Raw genomic sequence first — 15,316 nt, forward strand, 5'->3', positions numbered from 1 at the left:
TTTACCTGCAGAGAGAAAGTGTGAAGTAGGCAGAGACTTTAGCTCAGGACGTTAGTGTTGTTAACGTTCACTGAAAATATGGGTTCGAGAACGTTAGTGACAATCACCTTTTTCACTAACGTTCCTCACCAAAGTAAGAGCCACGTTAACCTCAACGTTAGTGGCACAAACGTTGCCACTAACGTTGCCTCTTTGTCCTTCGCACACGTTATTGGGACTTACCTTTCCCAATAACGTTGAGAATCCTCCTCCTTCCCTACGTTAGAGTCCACGTTAACTTAGTTAACGTGGCTCCTTAACGTAGGCTTGCCAACCTTCGAGAACGTTAGTGACACTTACCTTTGTCACTAACGTTCCAATGTGCCCCTAGCTCCCACGTTAGAGTCCACGTTAACTAGGTTAACGTGGCCTTTAACGTGGTTGTGCTAGCCATCTCCAACGTTAGTGATAAAGGTGAATGTCACTAACGTTGGCTCATCATCTCTCCTCCTCACGTTAGCTTCCACGTTAACTAAGTTAACGTGGGAGTTAACGTGGCTCATTGTGGCTTGTGTGGGCTCCTTCCAACGTTAGTGACAATGTTAGGTGCCACTAACGTTGGCGATCACCTTCCTTCTTCACGTTAGCTTCCATATTAACTAGGTTAACATGGGAGTTAACGTGGCTTAATGGGGCTTGTGTGGGTTAATCCCAACGTTGGTGACAATGTTTGGTGTCACTAACGTTGTCGATCACCTACTTTCTTCTTGTTAGCTTCCACGTTAACTAGGTTAACATGGAAGTTAACGTGGCTTATTGTGACTTGGCCAACGTTAGTGACAAAGTTGAATGTCACTAACGTTGGCTTCCCCTTTACTTCTTAACGTTAGAGGCCACGTTAACTAAGTTAACGTGGCTCTTAACGTGGCCACTTATGAGCTTGGTCCAACGTTAGTGACAAAGGTAAGTGTCACTAACGTTGGCTCCATTTCCTTTCCCCCACGTTAGAGTTCACGTTAACTTAGTTAACGTGACTCTTAACGTGGGCAATGATGGCTTCGAGAGCGTTATTGGCGATTACTTTTCTCATTAACTTTGCAAGTTACTCCCATTCCACGTTAGGAGTTACTTTAATTAGATTAACGTGGCTGCTAACATGGTTCTTCCTTGCTTCCTTTGTCCTGAAATCAAGCAATAGAGTGCATCAAAGTTCTAGTCCAAGTCATGGGAAATACAACATCCAATTTGTCATTAAATTCATGCAAAATCCTCATGAAATCATGTAAAGTGCACAATGTATGCTTGAATCATGATGTAAGTGAATATCTACCCAAAACTAGCTTATTTTCTAAGGAAATGCATGAAACTACCCTAAAAACAGTAAAGAAAAGGTCAGTGAAACTATCCAAAATGCCCTGGCATCACTCTATTGATTCAAATTCTGAGAATCATCTTCCACTCTTCCTCTCAATTGATCTACGGATTGGGTTTTAATCTTCTCTGTTATTTTTAAACCTCATTTTCTTCTGCAAATTACTTTCTGTTTGATCAAGGGAGAATTGAGCTCCAGATCTGCTTCCTGAGCTCATTGCTTTTCTTGGATCTTCAAATTCTCTTTTAAATTTTACAATTGAGCTAAGTTTCTTTCTGCTTTGTTTCTTTAAACAATTTTCCGTTTCTATTTGAATTGCTGCATCTTATTTCATCTTTCCACTTCTCTGATTGATTACACTTTGCACTCTCTTGTTTCAATTCTGTTTTAATTCCCAGCACCCAATTTCCTTTATTCTTCCTGCAATTTAAATTTCTAGTTGCTTGATCTATTGCTTTCTTTAATTTCCAGCACCCAATCCCCTTTACATTTGATGCAATTTACATTTCTTGTCATTTAAGTTTCTGCAATTTATATTTCTTGCTCTTTAAGTTTCAGTCACTTTACTTTCTGCACTTTAATCTTACTTGCTATTTACTTTCTGTTGATCAACTTCACACAATTCACTCAATGTTAGCTTGACTAAATTAATCACCCACTAAAGTTGCTTGATCCATCAATCCCTATGGGATCGACCTCACTCTAAGTGAGTTTTACTACTTGATGCGACCCGGTACACTTGCCGGTGAGTTTTAGGTGTTTGGAATTCGTTTTCCAAAATATCCATCAAGTTTTTGGCACCGTTGTCAGGGATTGATTAGATCAACAATGATTAAGTGGGTGAGAAGTCTAGATCAAGCATTTTCTTTATTTTTATTCTCTGTTTTAAGCTGATACCAAGGTGTTTGAGTTATTGCCTCACTAAGAAATTCTTCTCTGAGATATGAATTTAAATTTTCATTGATGTTGGGTTTTACAAAATACAAATGGAGTTCAACTCATCTTATGGTCAAACAAAATTTTATGGGATATTACCCACCATCACAAACCTCTAATGGTGGTTGTGAATATCACCAAGAAATCACATATTCTGAGCACTCCAATCCATGGAGATATGCTTCAGAACCACAAGATGAGCAAGAGAATCATATGGGATATTTCTCACCATCATAAAATAATTCAAGTCATTATTCTAATGGTGGCTGGGAGTATTACCAAGAAACTGCAAATTCTGAGCAGTCAAGTCACGTGAGAGATTGTCCAATAGCCAAAGACTCACAACCAAAACAAACTTCCAATAGCCAAAGACTCTCAAAGCTTGAGTCCATGCTCAAAAGATTTGTGGAGGAGACAAAGAAGTAGTGGGAAGAACAAGAAAAGTCCCTCAAAAACATGGAAGTAAGGTTAGCTAAGTTGTTGAGTGCAAAGAAGAAAGAGGAAAGGCTCAAGGAACCACCAAAACAAGAGGCTCTTGATGAAGAGAAGACTCCAACAATCACACAACTACCAAGACTTGGATTCAAGGAAGTGAAGGCAATTAACAAAAGCACCAAGAAGAGGATTGTGACCAAGCTACCAAGGACAATATTCATGAAGAAGAGAGGGTCAACCACAAGCAATCCAACCCCTGGACCACTAGCAAGCAAGCTCAATGAAGCCATGTACAAAAGAAAGCTTGCTGAGAGAAAACCAAGAAAGGGGACAATAGCTGAAACTTCTCCACCCTTGAGGTCATTCCTCTTAACAAACTGGAAGAAGAAGAAGAAAGTAAAGAACAACATGTCAACAGTAGGTAATATTTCTCTTCTTTGCTTTGTTTAAATTCAATAAATTGGCATATGGTTACATTCTAAGTTTGGTGTTGCCCTGCATCAATTGTTTTCAATCCCTTTGGATGATTGCATCAAATCAAAAATGAAAGTGTCACACTAAGATTCTAAGTTTGGTGTGCCACTTAATTCTCTATGCAAGAAACCCAGCAACACCACTTGTCTGCATAACCATAATACCTTTGCAGTGTTAATTCTCTTTTGGTTTGACATTTTGTTATTCTGTTTACTTTAGGTAATTCTTTGTTTTTAATTCTCTCACTTATTTTTCCTCTTAACTGTTTTTGTTAATACATCACCAAGAGATCCTTATTCATAACAGATTCTTGGCTTGGTGATTGTATCTAACATATAACAGTTCTCTTTCATTTAGTCTTATTTCAAATAAAATTGACATATGATTGCATTCTAAGTTTGGTGTTGCTATGTAACAAAATTTGCTTCCAATCTTTACTAGATACTTGCATTAATTCCAAGTGAAAGTGTCACACTAAGTTTGGTGTGCCACTTATCTTTTATGCAATGTATTATGCTCACCTTCTTAAGTTTGCAATCACAATGTCTCTGTCTCTTGTGCCTTGATTATTATCTTTAATTTTGCTTGCTTAGAACACATGTACTACTAACATTTCATTGTGTAAGACATTTATGATCCATCTTAGCCCCATAGCCATTGTTCTAATTGTTGCTTGAGGATGAGCAAGCATTCTGAGTTTGGCAAGGGAAAGAGGAAGAATAGAGGAAAAAGGACAACAATGATGAAGATGAACTACAAGGTTGTAGAGTTCCTTTTCTTCTCATTTGTTTCCAGCACTTAAATTGCATGATTGTCTTCATCTTCTCTGTATGCATGTGTGGTATGAATAAGCATAGCTTGAATTTTGATTTGTAACATCTTGCTGTGACATTATGACTACCAACTTGAGTTTTGTGAGTTCAAAAGCAATAAAGCATCATGATCATAAACAAACAAGGAATTAAAGAAGAGTTTAGCATGTGCATACAAGTATTGGAAAGCTAGTATGATTAATTGTTGCTCAATTGCATTGGATTTTATTTAATTGAAGTTTTCATCTAGGACATTTTGTGAAATCTTTTGAAAATCATGAAAACCTTGAAGAAGCAAATACAATTAAAGCATGAAAAGAAAAAGGGAAAGAATGAGAAAGCTGAAGGCTCTGAGTACCAATGGCAATTTATTTGCTAAGTACTTGTGGTGTTTATGTATTAAGTAAAATGCTTGAAAACAAAACACTTAGAAGTCAAGGCTAGGCTCAAGTGCAAATTTACTCCCTCAAAGCTCAAGGCTCTGAGCATCAATGATTAGAGAGTCAAGAAAAAGAAACAAATGAGCTTAATGAAGTCCTCTAATTAAATGCTTGTGGTGCTTATGTATCAAGTGGTAATACTTGAAAACAAAGCATTTAGAAGTCGTAGCTTTGTTATCAACTCATGGAGCAAAGCACCCAAAAGGAGAAGCTAATAAGAAAATCAAAAGCTTGTTTCAAGGAAGAATTATAAGAAAAAGATTTCATAAAATGAGCTAGATAGAAGCATCAACCATTTACATTTCTTTTGTGATTGTAGCATGCATAGAAAACTAGCTTACCATGAACATTGAGTTGCTATTCTTCTTACCTTGGATTGTCAATCTTTATTGCATGATTCTTTTCTTGCTTGGGGACAAGCAAGGTTTAATTTTAGTGTTGTGATGACATGTCATCATGTCATGTTTTTCTATGCTTATTCATACAAGAAATTGATGATTTGTGCTTGAATAATGAATGCTTTTGTACTTAAATGGTATATTTCCTTGATCTTTTGATTTTATAAATTTTGTAGGAAATAAGAAGAAAAAGAAGCAAAAAGCACAAAATAAGCTAAAAAGGAGAAAAAAAAAGAGCTTTGGGGCACACTTTGAAGTTGGAGCACACTTTGGAGGCTTAGGCCACGCTTTTAAAAGTGTGGCCCATGACCAAATTAAAGGAGATTGGCAATCAACACACAAAGCTCCGCTCTTGCCAAGAGCAGAGCATTATCGTGACGCAAAAATGAGCTTGGAAGCAAAATTTTCGCTAAGTTAAAATCTGGGCGCTCACAGCATGACCATGCCTCCTTCAAAGGGCTATAACTTGAGCTACAGATGTCCGATTGATGTGCTTCCAGTTGTGTTGGAAAGCTGACATTCAGAGTTTTCCAACGATATATGGCAATTCATATAGCTCAGTGGTAGAACATTTGACTGCAAATCAAGAGATCCCTGAGATACCTCAGGGGATACATTTTCTTCCACACAATTATTGGAAGCAACTAAGGGTGGAACATCAAGAGCACTCCAACATCCTTCATGAAATCAGAGAAGATCTAAAAGCAAAGAAGGAGGAGCAGCAAAGACAAGGAAGAGACATAGAAGAGCTCAAGAACATCACTAAGGTGGACTCATTCCTTGTTCTTACTTTCTCTGTTTTTCATTTTCTATGTTATGTGCTTATCTATGTTTGTGCCTTCATTACATGATCATTAGTAGTTAAGTAACTTTGTCTTAAAGATATGAATGTCCTATGAATCCATCACCTCTCTTAAATGAAAAATGTTTTAATTCAAAAGAACAAGAAGTACATGAGTTTCGAATTTATCCTTGAACTTAGTTTAATTATATTGATGTGGTGACAATGCTTCTTGTTTTCTGAATGTATGCTTGAACAGTGCATATGTCTTTTGAAGTTGTTGTTTAAGAATGTTAAATATGTTGGCTCTTGAAAGAATGATGACTAGGAGACATGTTATTTGATAATCTGAAAAATCATAAAAAATGATTCTTGAAGCAAGAAAAAGCAGCAAAGAACAAAGCTTGCAAAAAAAAATAGGCAAAAAAAAAATATAGAAAGAAAAAGAAAAAGCAAGCAGAAAAAGCCAAAATCTCTTAAAACCAAGAGGCAAGAGCAAAAAGCCAATAACCCTTAAAACCAAAAGGCAAGGGCAAATAAAAAGGATCCCAAGGCTTTGAGCATCAGTGGATAGGAGGGCCTAAAGGAATAAAATCCTGGTCTAAGCGGCTAAACCAAGCTGTCCCTAACCATGTGCTTGTGGCGTGTAGGTGTCAAGTGAAAACTTGAGACTGAGCGGTTAAAGTCAAGGTCCAAAGCAAAAAAAAAAAAAAGAGTGTGCTTAAGAACCCTGGACACCTCTAATTGGGGACTTTAGCAAAGCTGAGTCACAATCTGAAAGGGTTCACCCAATTATGTGTCTGTGGCATTTATGTATCCAGTGGTAATACTGGAAAACAAAGTGCTTAGGGCCACGGCCAAGACTCATAAAGAAGCTGTGTTCAAGAATCATCATACTGAACTAGGAGAGTCAATAACACTATTCAAAATCTGAAGTTCCTATAGATGCCAATCATTCTGAACCTCAATGGATAAAGTGAGATGCCAAAACTATTCAAGAGGCAAAAAGCTATAAGTCCCGCTCATATGATTGGAGCTATGTTTCATTGATAGTTTGGAATTTATAGTATATTCTATTCTTTTTATCCTACTTGATTTTCAGTTGCTTGGGGACAAGCAACAATTTAAGTTTGGTGTTGTGATGAGCGGATAATTTATACGCTTTTTGACATTGTTTTTAGTATGTTTTTAGTAGGATCTAGTTACTTTTAGGGATGTTTTCATTGGTTTTTATGTTAAATTCACATTTCTGGACTTTACTATGAGTTTGTGTGTTTTTCTGTGATTTCAGGTATTTTCTGGCTGAAATTGAGGGACTTGAGCAGAAATCAGATTCAGAGGATGAAAAAGGACTGCTGATGCTGTTGGATTCTGACCTCCCTGCACTCAAAGTGGATTTTCTGGAGCTACAGAACTCGAAATGGCGCGCTTCCAATTGCGTTGGAAAGTAGACATCCAGGGCTTTCCAGCAATATATAATAGTCCATACTTTGGCCAAGAATAGACGACGTAAACTGGCGTTCAACGCCAGCCTTCTGCCCAAATCTGGCGTCCAGCGCCAGAAAAGGATCCAAAACCAGAGTTGAACGCCCAAACTGGCACAGAAACTGGCGTTCAACTCCACAAATGGCCTCTGCACGTGTAACACTCAAGCCCAAGCCCAAGCACACACCAAGTGGGCCCCGGAAGTGGATTTATACATCAAATACTTACTCATGTAAACCCTAGTAGCTAGTTTATTATAAATAGGACCTCTTACTATTGTATTTGACATCTTTGGACGCCTGGTTCTTAGATCAGAGGGGCTGGCCTCTCGGCCATGCCTGGACCTTTCACTTATGTATTTTTAACGGTAGAGTTTCTACACTCCATAGATTAAGGTGTGGAGCTCTGCTGTTCCTCAAAGATTAATGCAAAGTACTACTGTTTTCTATTCAATTCTTCTTATTTCTCTTCTAAGATATCCATTCGCACCCAAGAACGTGATGAAGGTGATGATTATGTGTGACGCTCATCATCCTTCTCCCTTATGAACGCGTGCCTGACAAACACTTCTGTTCTACATGAATTAAGCTAGAATGAGTATCTCTTAGATCTCCTAACCAGAATCTTCGTGGCGTAAGCTAGAATGATGGTGGCATTCAAGAGAATCCGGAAGGTCTAAACCTTGTCTGTGGTATTCTGAGTAGGATTCAATGATTGAATGACTGTGACGAGCTTCAAACTCGCGAGTGTTGGGCGTTAGTGACAGACGCAAAAGGAGGGTGAATCCTATTCCAGCATGATCGAGAACCGACAAATGAATAGCCGTGCCGTGACAGGGTGCGTAAGCATATGATTCACTGAGAGGAGGGGATGTAGCCACTGACAACGGTGATGCCCTTGCATACAGCCAGCCATGGAAAGGAGTAAGACTGATTGGATGAAGATAGTAGGAAAGCAGAGGTTCAGAGGAACGAAAAGCATCTCCATTCGCTTATCTGAAATCCCTGCCAATGAATCTACATAAGTATCTCTATCCCTTTTATTGTTTATTTTAATCTAATAAAATATCATGTTTAAATCCGCCTGACTGAGATTTGCAAGGTGACCATAGCTTGCTTCAAGCCAACAATCTCTGTGGGATCGACCCTTACTCACGTAAGGTTTATTACTTGGACGACCCAGTACACTTGCTGGTTAGTTGAACGGAGTTGTGAATTCAAATGCCATTACCAGGGATTATTAAGATCCCAATTCATTACACCATGATCTCTTTGGGGTATTTTTGATTTCATACAAATACAAAGAGACTAACTGTGAGGATCACAATTTCGTCCACCAAGTTTTTGGCGCCGTTGCCGGGGATTGTTCGAGTTTGGACAACTGACGGTTCATCTTGTTGCTCAGATTAGGTAATTTTCTTTTTATTTTATTTTCAAAAAAAAAATTTTTTCAAAAATATTTTCAAAAATCTCTCATATGTTTTCGAAAAAATAAAAATGTTTTCAAAAATAAATTATTCTATGGCTTCAAAATTTTTAAGAATGAATTCTAGTGTTTCATGAAATATGTTGAATCATATCTGGCTGTAAAGCCATACCCAAACTACTTTGGGATTGGTATTCAACTAAATCACTCCAGCCCATGTAATTATATGTTGCAGCCTGGCTGGCTGTAAAGCCATGTCTATTCCTTTGGGAATGAGTATGTTGGGCTTGTCATGTCTGAATTACACTCATATTTTTATTAAAGCTTGGCTGGCTATTAAGCCATGCCTGACCCTTTGATTGGAGCTTTAAGACTAACATGGCAAGATTCCTGGAATTCATATTAAAAATTTTGAAATCCTTATTCTTACTTCTCACAATAATTTTCGAAAAAAATTAAAAGAAAATCCAAAAAGTTTAGAAAATCATAAAAATCAAAAATATTTTGTGTTTCTTGTTTGAGTCTTGAGTCATATCATAAGTTTGGTGTCACTTGCATATGCATCTTGCATTTTTTCGAAAATATCATGCATTCATAGTGTTCTTCATGATCTTCAAGTTGTTCTTGGTAAGTCTTCTTGTTTGATCTTGATGATTTTTTGTTTTGTGTCTTTTCATGTTTTTCATGTGCATTCTTGAATTCTTAGTGCGTAAGCATTAAAGAATTCTAAGTTTGGTGTCTTGCATGTTTTATTTGCATTAAAAATTTTTCAAAATTGTGTCTATGATGTTCATCTTGGCATTCATAGTGTTCTTGGTGTTCATCTTGACATTCATAGCATTCTTGCATGCATTCATTGTTTTGATCTAAAAATTTCATGCATTGCATAATTTTCATGTTTTTCATAAAAATTTCAAAAATCAAAAAAATATCTTTCCCTTTTTCTCTCATCAAATTCGAAAATTTGAGTTGACTTTTTCAAAAATTTTTAAAATCAAAGTTGTTTCTTATGAGTCAAATCAAATTTTCAATTTGAAAATCTTATCTTTTTCAAAATCTTTTTCAAAAATCAAATCTTTTTCAAAATTCTTAGTTATTTTCGAAAATTCCAAAAATAATTTTCAAAAATCTTTTTCTCATTTTAAATCATAATTTTCGAAAATAACTTAAACAATTAATGTTTTGGTTCAAAAATTTGAAGTTTGTTACTTGCTTGTTAAGAAAGATTCAAACTTTGAGTTCTAGAATCATATCTTGTGATTTCTTATGAATCAAGTCATTAATTGTGATTTTAAAAATCAAATCTTTTTCAAAACTAATTCTTATCATATCTTTTCAAAATATCTTCTTATCTTATCTTTTTCAAAAAAAAAATATCTTTTCAAAATATCTTTTCTAACTTCCTAACCTCTTATCTTTTCAAAATTTGTTTCAACTAACTAACCAACTTTTTGTTTGTTTCTTAACTTTTTCAAAACCTCCTAACTAACTCTCTCTCTCTCAATTTTCGAAAATATCTTCCTTCTTTTTCAAAAATATCTTTTCAAAATATCTTTTCTAACTTCCTAACTTCCTATCTTTTCAAAATTTGTTTCAACTAACTAACTAACTTGTTGTTTGTTTCTTATCTTTTTCAAAACCACCTAACTAACTCTCTCTCTCTCAATTTTCGAAAATATCTCCCTCTTTTTCAAAAATTTCTTTTTAATTAACTAATTGTTTTTATTTTTAATTTAAAAAAAAAATTCGAAAAAAATACTAAACTTTTTCAAAAACTATTTTCAAAAATCACTAACTCCTTTTCAAAAATAAATTTCGAAAATTCCCTCCTTCTCTCCCATCTCATTCTATTTATTCATTCATATCCTAACATCTCATCTCACATTCCAATCCTCACAGTTGTGTTTCTTCCTTTACATCACATCCTTTATCTCCCCCTCTTCTTCTACTTACAAAGGGATCCCTATACTGTGGTATAAAGGATCTCTATTATTATTATTATCATTTTTCTGTCCATTCTTCCTTGTACTATGAGCATGAGCAAGGATAAGAACATTCTTGTGGAAGCAGATCCAGAACCTGAAAGGACTCTGAAGAGAAAATTAAAGAGAAGCTAAAATACAACAATCCAGAGAAAACCTTTCAGAAATTTTTGAACAGGAAGAGGAGATGGCAGCCGAAAATAATAATAATATAAGGAAGATGCTTGGTGACTTTACTGCACCTAATTCCAATTTACATGGAAGAAGCATCTCCATTCCTGCCATTGGAGCAAACAACTTTGAGCTGAAACCTCAATTAGTTTCTCTGATGCAGCAAAACTGCAAGTTTCATGGACTTCCATCTGAAGATCCCTTTCAGTTCTTAACTGAATTCTTGCAGATATGTGATACTGTTAAGACTAATGGAATAGATCCTGAAGTCTACAGGCTCATGCTTTTCCCTTTTGCTGTAAGAGACAGAGCTAGATTATGGTTGGATTCTCAACCTAAAGACAGCCTGAACTCTTGGGATAAGCTGGTCACGGCTTTCTTAGCCAAGTACTTTCCTCCTCAAAAGCTGAGCAAGCTTAGAGCTGATGTTCAAACCTTCAGACAGAAAGAAGGTGAATCTCTCTATGAAGCTTGGGAAAGATACAAACAGTTGACCAAAAAGTGTCCTTCTGACATGCTTTCAGAATGGACCATCCTGGATATATTCTATGATGGTTTATCTGAGCTATCAAAGATGTCACTGGACACTTCTGCAGGTGGATCCATTCACCTAAAGAAAACGCCTGCAGAAGCTCAAGAACTCATTGACATGGTTGCTAATAACCAGTTCATGTACACTTCTGAAAGGAATCCTGTAATCAATGGGACGCCTATGAAGAAGGGAGTTCTTGAGGTTGATACTCTGAATGCCATATTGGCTCAGAACAAAATATTGACTCAGCAAGTCAATATGATCTCTCAGAGTCTGCATGGAATGCAAGCTGCATCCAACAGTACTCAAGAGGCATCTTCTGAAGAAGAAGCCTATGATCCTGAGAACCCTGCAATAGCAGAGGTGAACTACTTAGGTGAACCTTATGGAAACACCTATAACTCAACATGGAGAAATCATCCAAATTTCTCATGGAAGGATCAAAAGCCCCAACAAGGCTTTAATAATGGTGGAAGAAACAGGTTTAGCAATAGCAAGCCTTTTCCATCATCAACTCAGCAACAGACAGAGAACTCTGAACAAAATGCTTCTAATTTAGCAAATCTAGTCTCTGATCTATCTAAGGCCACTGTAAGTTTCATGAATGAAACAAGGTCTTCCATTAGAAATCTGGAAGCACAAGTGGGCCAGCTGAGTAAAAGGATCACTAAAATCCCTCCTAGTACTCTCCCAAGCAATATAGAAGAGAATCCAAAAGGAGAGTGCAAGGCCATTGACATAAGTGCCCTGGCCGAACCTGTGAGGAGAGGAGAGGACTTAAATCCCAAGGAGGAAGACCTCCAGGGACGTCCAGTGATCAATAAGGAGCTTCCCTCTGGGGAATCAAAGGACTCTGAGGCTCATCTAGAGACCATAGAGATTCCATTGAACCTCCTTATACCCTTCATGAGCTCTGATGAGTATTCCTCTTCTGAAGAGAATGAGGATGTTACTGAAGAGCAAGCTGCCAAGTTTCTTGGTGCAATCATGAAGCTGAATGCCAAATTGTTTGGTATTGATGCTTGGGAAGTTGAACCTCCCTTGTTCATCAATGAACTAAGTGATCTGGATCAACTGACATTGCCTCAGAAGAGACAGGATCCTGGAAAGTTCATAATCCCTTGTACCATAGGCACCATGATCTTTAAGGTTCTGTGTGACCTGGGTTCAGGAATAAACCTCATGCCCCTCTCTGTAATAGAGAAACTGGGAATCTATGGGGTGCAAGCTGCTAAAATCTCATTAGAGATGGCAGACAGCTCAAGAAAACAGGCATATGGACAAGTAGAGGACGTTTTAGTAAAGGTTGAGGGCCTTTACATCCCTGCTAATTTCATAGTCCTGGATACTGGAAAGGAAGAGGATGAATCCATCATCCTAGGAAGACCTTTCCTGGCCACAGCAAGAGCTGTGATTGATGTTGACAGAGGTGAAATAGTCCTTCAATGGAATGAGAACTCCCTTGTATTCAAAACTCAAGGATCTCCCTCTGCAACCATGGAGAGGAAGCAGGAAAAGCTTCTCTCCAAGCAGAGTCAACCAGAGCCCCCACAGTCAAACTCTAAGTTTGGTGTTGGGAGGCCACAACCAAACTCTAAGTTTGGTGTTGAACTCCCATATCCAAACTCTAAGTTTGGTGTTGGAGAGTCTCAACAAAGCTCTGCACATCTGTGAGGCTCCATGAGAGCCCACTGTCAAGCTATTGACATTAAAGAAGCGCTTGTTGGGAGGCAACCCAATGTTTATCTAATTTTTATTTTTATTGTTTTTCATGTTTTCTTAGGTTCATGATCATGTGGAGTCACAAAATAAATATAAAAATTGAAAACGGAATCAAAAACAGCAGAAGAAAAATCACACCCTGGAGGAGCATCTGTCTGGCGTTCAAACGCCAGAACAGAGCATAGTTCTGGCGCTGAACGCCCAGAATGGGAGCATCCTGGCGCTGAACGCCCAGAACAAGCATGGTTCTGGCGTTCAATGCCAGAAATGGCAGCAAAGGGGCGTTGAACGCCCAAAATGGGCACCAACCTGGAGCTGAACGCCCAGAGTTGTGTGCAAGGGCATTTTGCATGCCTAAATTGGTGCAGGGATGTAAATGCCTTGACACCTCAAGATCTGTGGACCTCACAGGATCACCTCAGGATCTGTGGACCCCACAGGATCCCCACCTACCTCCACTCACTTCTTCTCACCACTCTCTTTCATACAACCCCATAAACACTCTTCCCTAAAAACCCCTCACCAATCACATCACTCTCTCTTCCCCACTAAACCTTTACCACTCACATCCATACACCCACTACCTTCAAAATTCAACATCTCTCTCCCACCCAATCCCACCCATATGGCCGAATACACATCTCCTCCATATCTCCTTCTTATTCTTCTATTCTTTCTTCTTTTGCTCGAGGGCGAGCAACATTCTAAGTTTGGTGTGGTAAAAAGCATAGCTTTTTTGTTTTTTTCCATAACCATTGATGGCACCTAAGGCCAGAGAAACCTCTAGAAAGAGGAAAGGGAAGACAAAAGCTTCCATCAAGGGTCTATAGCTCAGTGGTAGAACATTTGACTGCAAATCAAGAGATCCCTGAGATACCTCAGGGGATACATTTTCTTCCACACAATTATTGGAAGCAACTAAGGGTGGAACATCAAGAGCACTCCAACATCCTTCATGAAATCAGAGAAGATCTAAAAGCAAAGAAGGAGGAGCAGCAAAGACAAGGAAGAGACATAGAAGAGCTCAAGAACATCACTAAGGTGGACTCATTCCTTGTTCTTACTTTCTCTGTTTTTCATTTTCTATGTTATGTGCTTATCTATGTTTGTGCCTTCATTACATGATCATTAGTAGTTAAGTAACTTTGTCTTAAAGATATGAATGTCCTATGAATCCATCACCTCTCTTAAATGAAAAATGTTTTAATTCAAAAGAACAAGAAGTACATGAGTTTCGAATTTATCCTTGAACTTAGTTTAATTATATTGATGTGGTGACAATGCTTCTTGTTTTCTGAATGTATGCTTGAACAGTGCATATGTCTTTTGAAGTTGTTGTTTAAGAATGTTAAATATGTTGGCTCTTGAAAGAATGATGACTAGGAGACATGTTATTTGATAATCTGAAAAATCATAAAAAATGATTCTTGAAGCAAGAAAAAGCAGCAAAGAACAAAGCTTGCAAAAAAAAAATAGGCAAAAAAAAAAATATAGAAAGAAAAAGAAAAAGCAAGCAGAAAAAGCCAAAATCTCTTAAAACCAAGAGGCAAGAGCAAAAAGCCAATAACCCTTAAAACCAAAAGGCAAGGGCAAATAAAAAGGATCCCAAGGCTTTGAGCATCAGTGGATAGGAGGGCCTAAAGGAATAAAATCCTGGTCTAAGCGGCTAAACCAAGCTGTCCCTAACCATGTGCTTGTGGCGTGTAGGTGTCAAGTGAAAACTTGAGACTGAGCGGTTAAAGTCAAGGTCCAAAGCAAAAAAAAAAAAAAGAGTGTGCTTAAGAACCCTGGACACCTCTAATTGGGGACTTTAGCAAAGCTGAGTCACAATCTGAAAGGGTTCACCCAATTATGTGTCTGTGGCATTTATGTATCCAGTGGTAATACTGGAAAACAAAGTGCTTAGGGCCACGGCCAAGACTCATAAAGAAGCTGTGTTCAAGAATCATCATACTGAACTAGGAGAGTCAATAACACTATTCAAAATCTGAAGTTCCTATAGATGCCAATCATTCTGAACCTCAATGGATAAAGTGAGATGCCAAAACTATTCAAGAGGCAAAAAGCTATAAGTCCCGCTCATATGATTGGAGCTATGTTTCATTGATAGTTTGGAATTTATAGTATATTCTATTCTTTTTATCCTACTTGATTTTCAGTTGCTTGGGGACAAGCAACAATTTAAGTTTGGTGTTGTGATGAGCGGATAATTTATACGCTTTTTGACATTGTTTTTAGTATGTTTTTAGTAGGATCTAGTTACTTTTAGGGATGTTTTCATTGGTTTTTATGTTAAATTCACATTTCTGGACTTTACTATGAGTTTGTGTGTTTTTCTGTGATTTCAGGTATTTTCTGGCTGAAATTGAGGG

At 37.5% G+C, this 15,316-nt stretch overlaps 1 non-coding gene across 1 annotated transcript; it reads right to left on the reverse strand.

The window, feature by feature from the left end:
• Nucleotides 1–11,102: 11,102 nt before the first annotated feature.
• Nucleotides 11,103–11,210, reverse strand: LOC112788233 (small nucleolar RNA R71). The gene has a single exon (XR_003195607.1). It is a non-coding gene; the product is annotated as a small nucleolar RNA R71 (small nucleolar RNA).
• Between the last annotated feature and the right edge of the window lie 4,106 nt (nucleotides 11,211–15,316).

Source organism: Arachis hypogaea, chromosome 20 (assembly GCF_003086295.3).
Source record: "Arachis hypogaea cultivar Tifrunner chromosome 20, arahy.Tifrunner.gnm2.J5K5, whole genome shotgun sequence".
NCBI classification, from domain to species: Eukaryota; Viridiplantae; Streptophyta; class Magnoliopsida; order Fabales; family Fabaceae; genus Arachis; species Arachis hypogaea.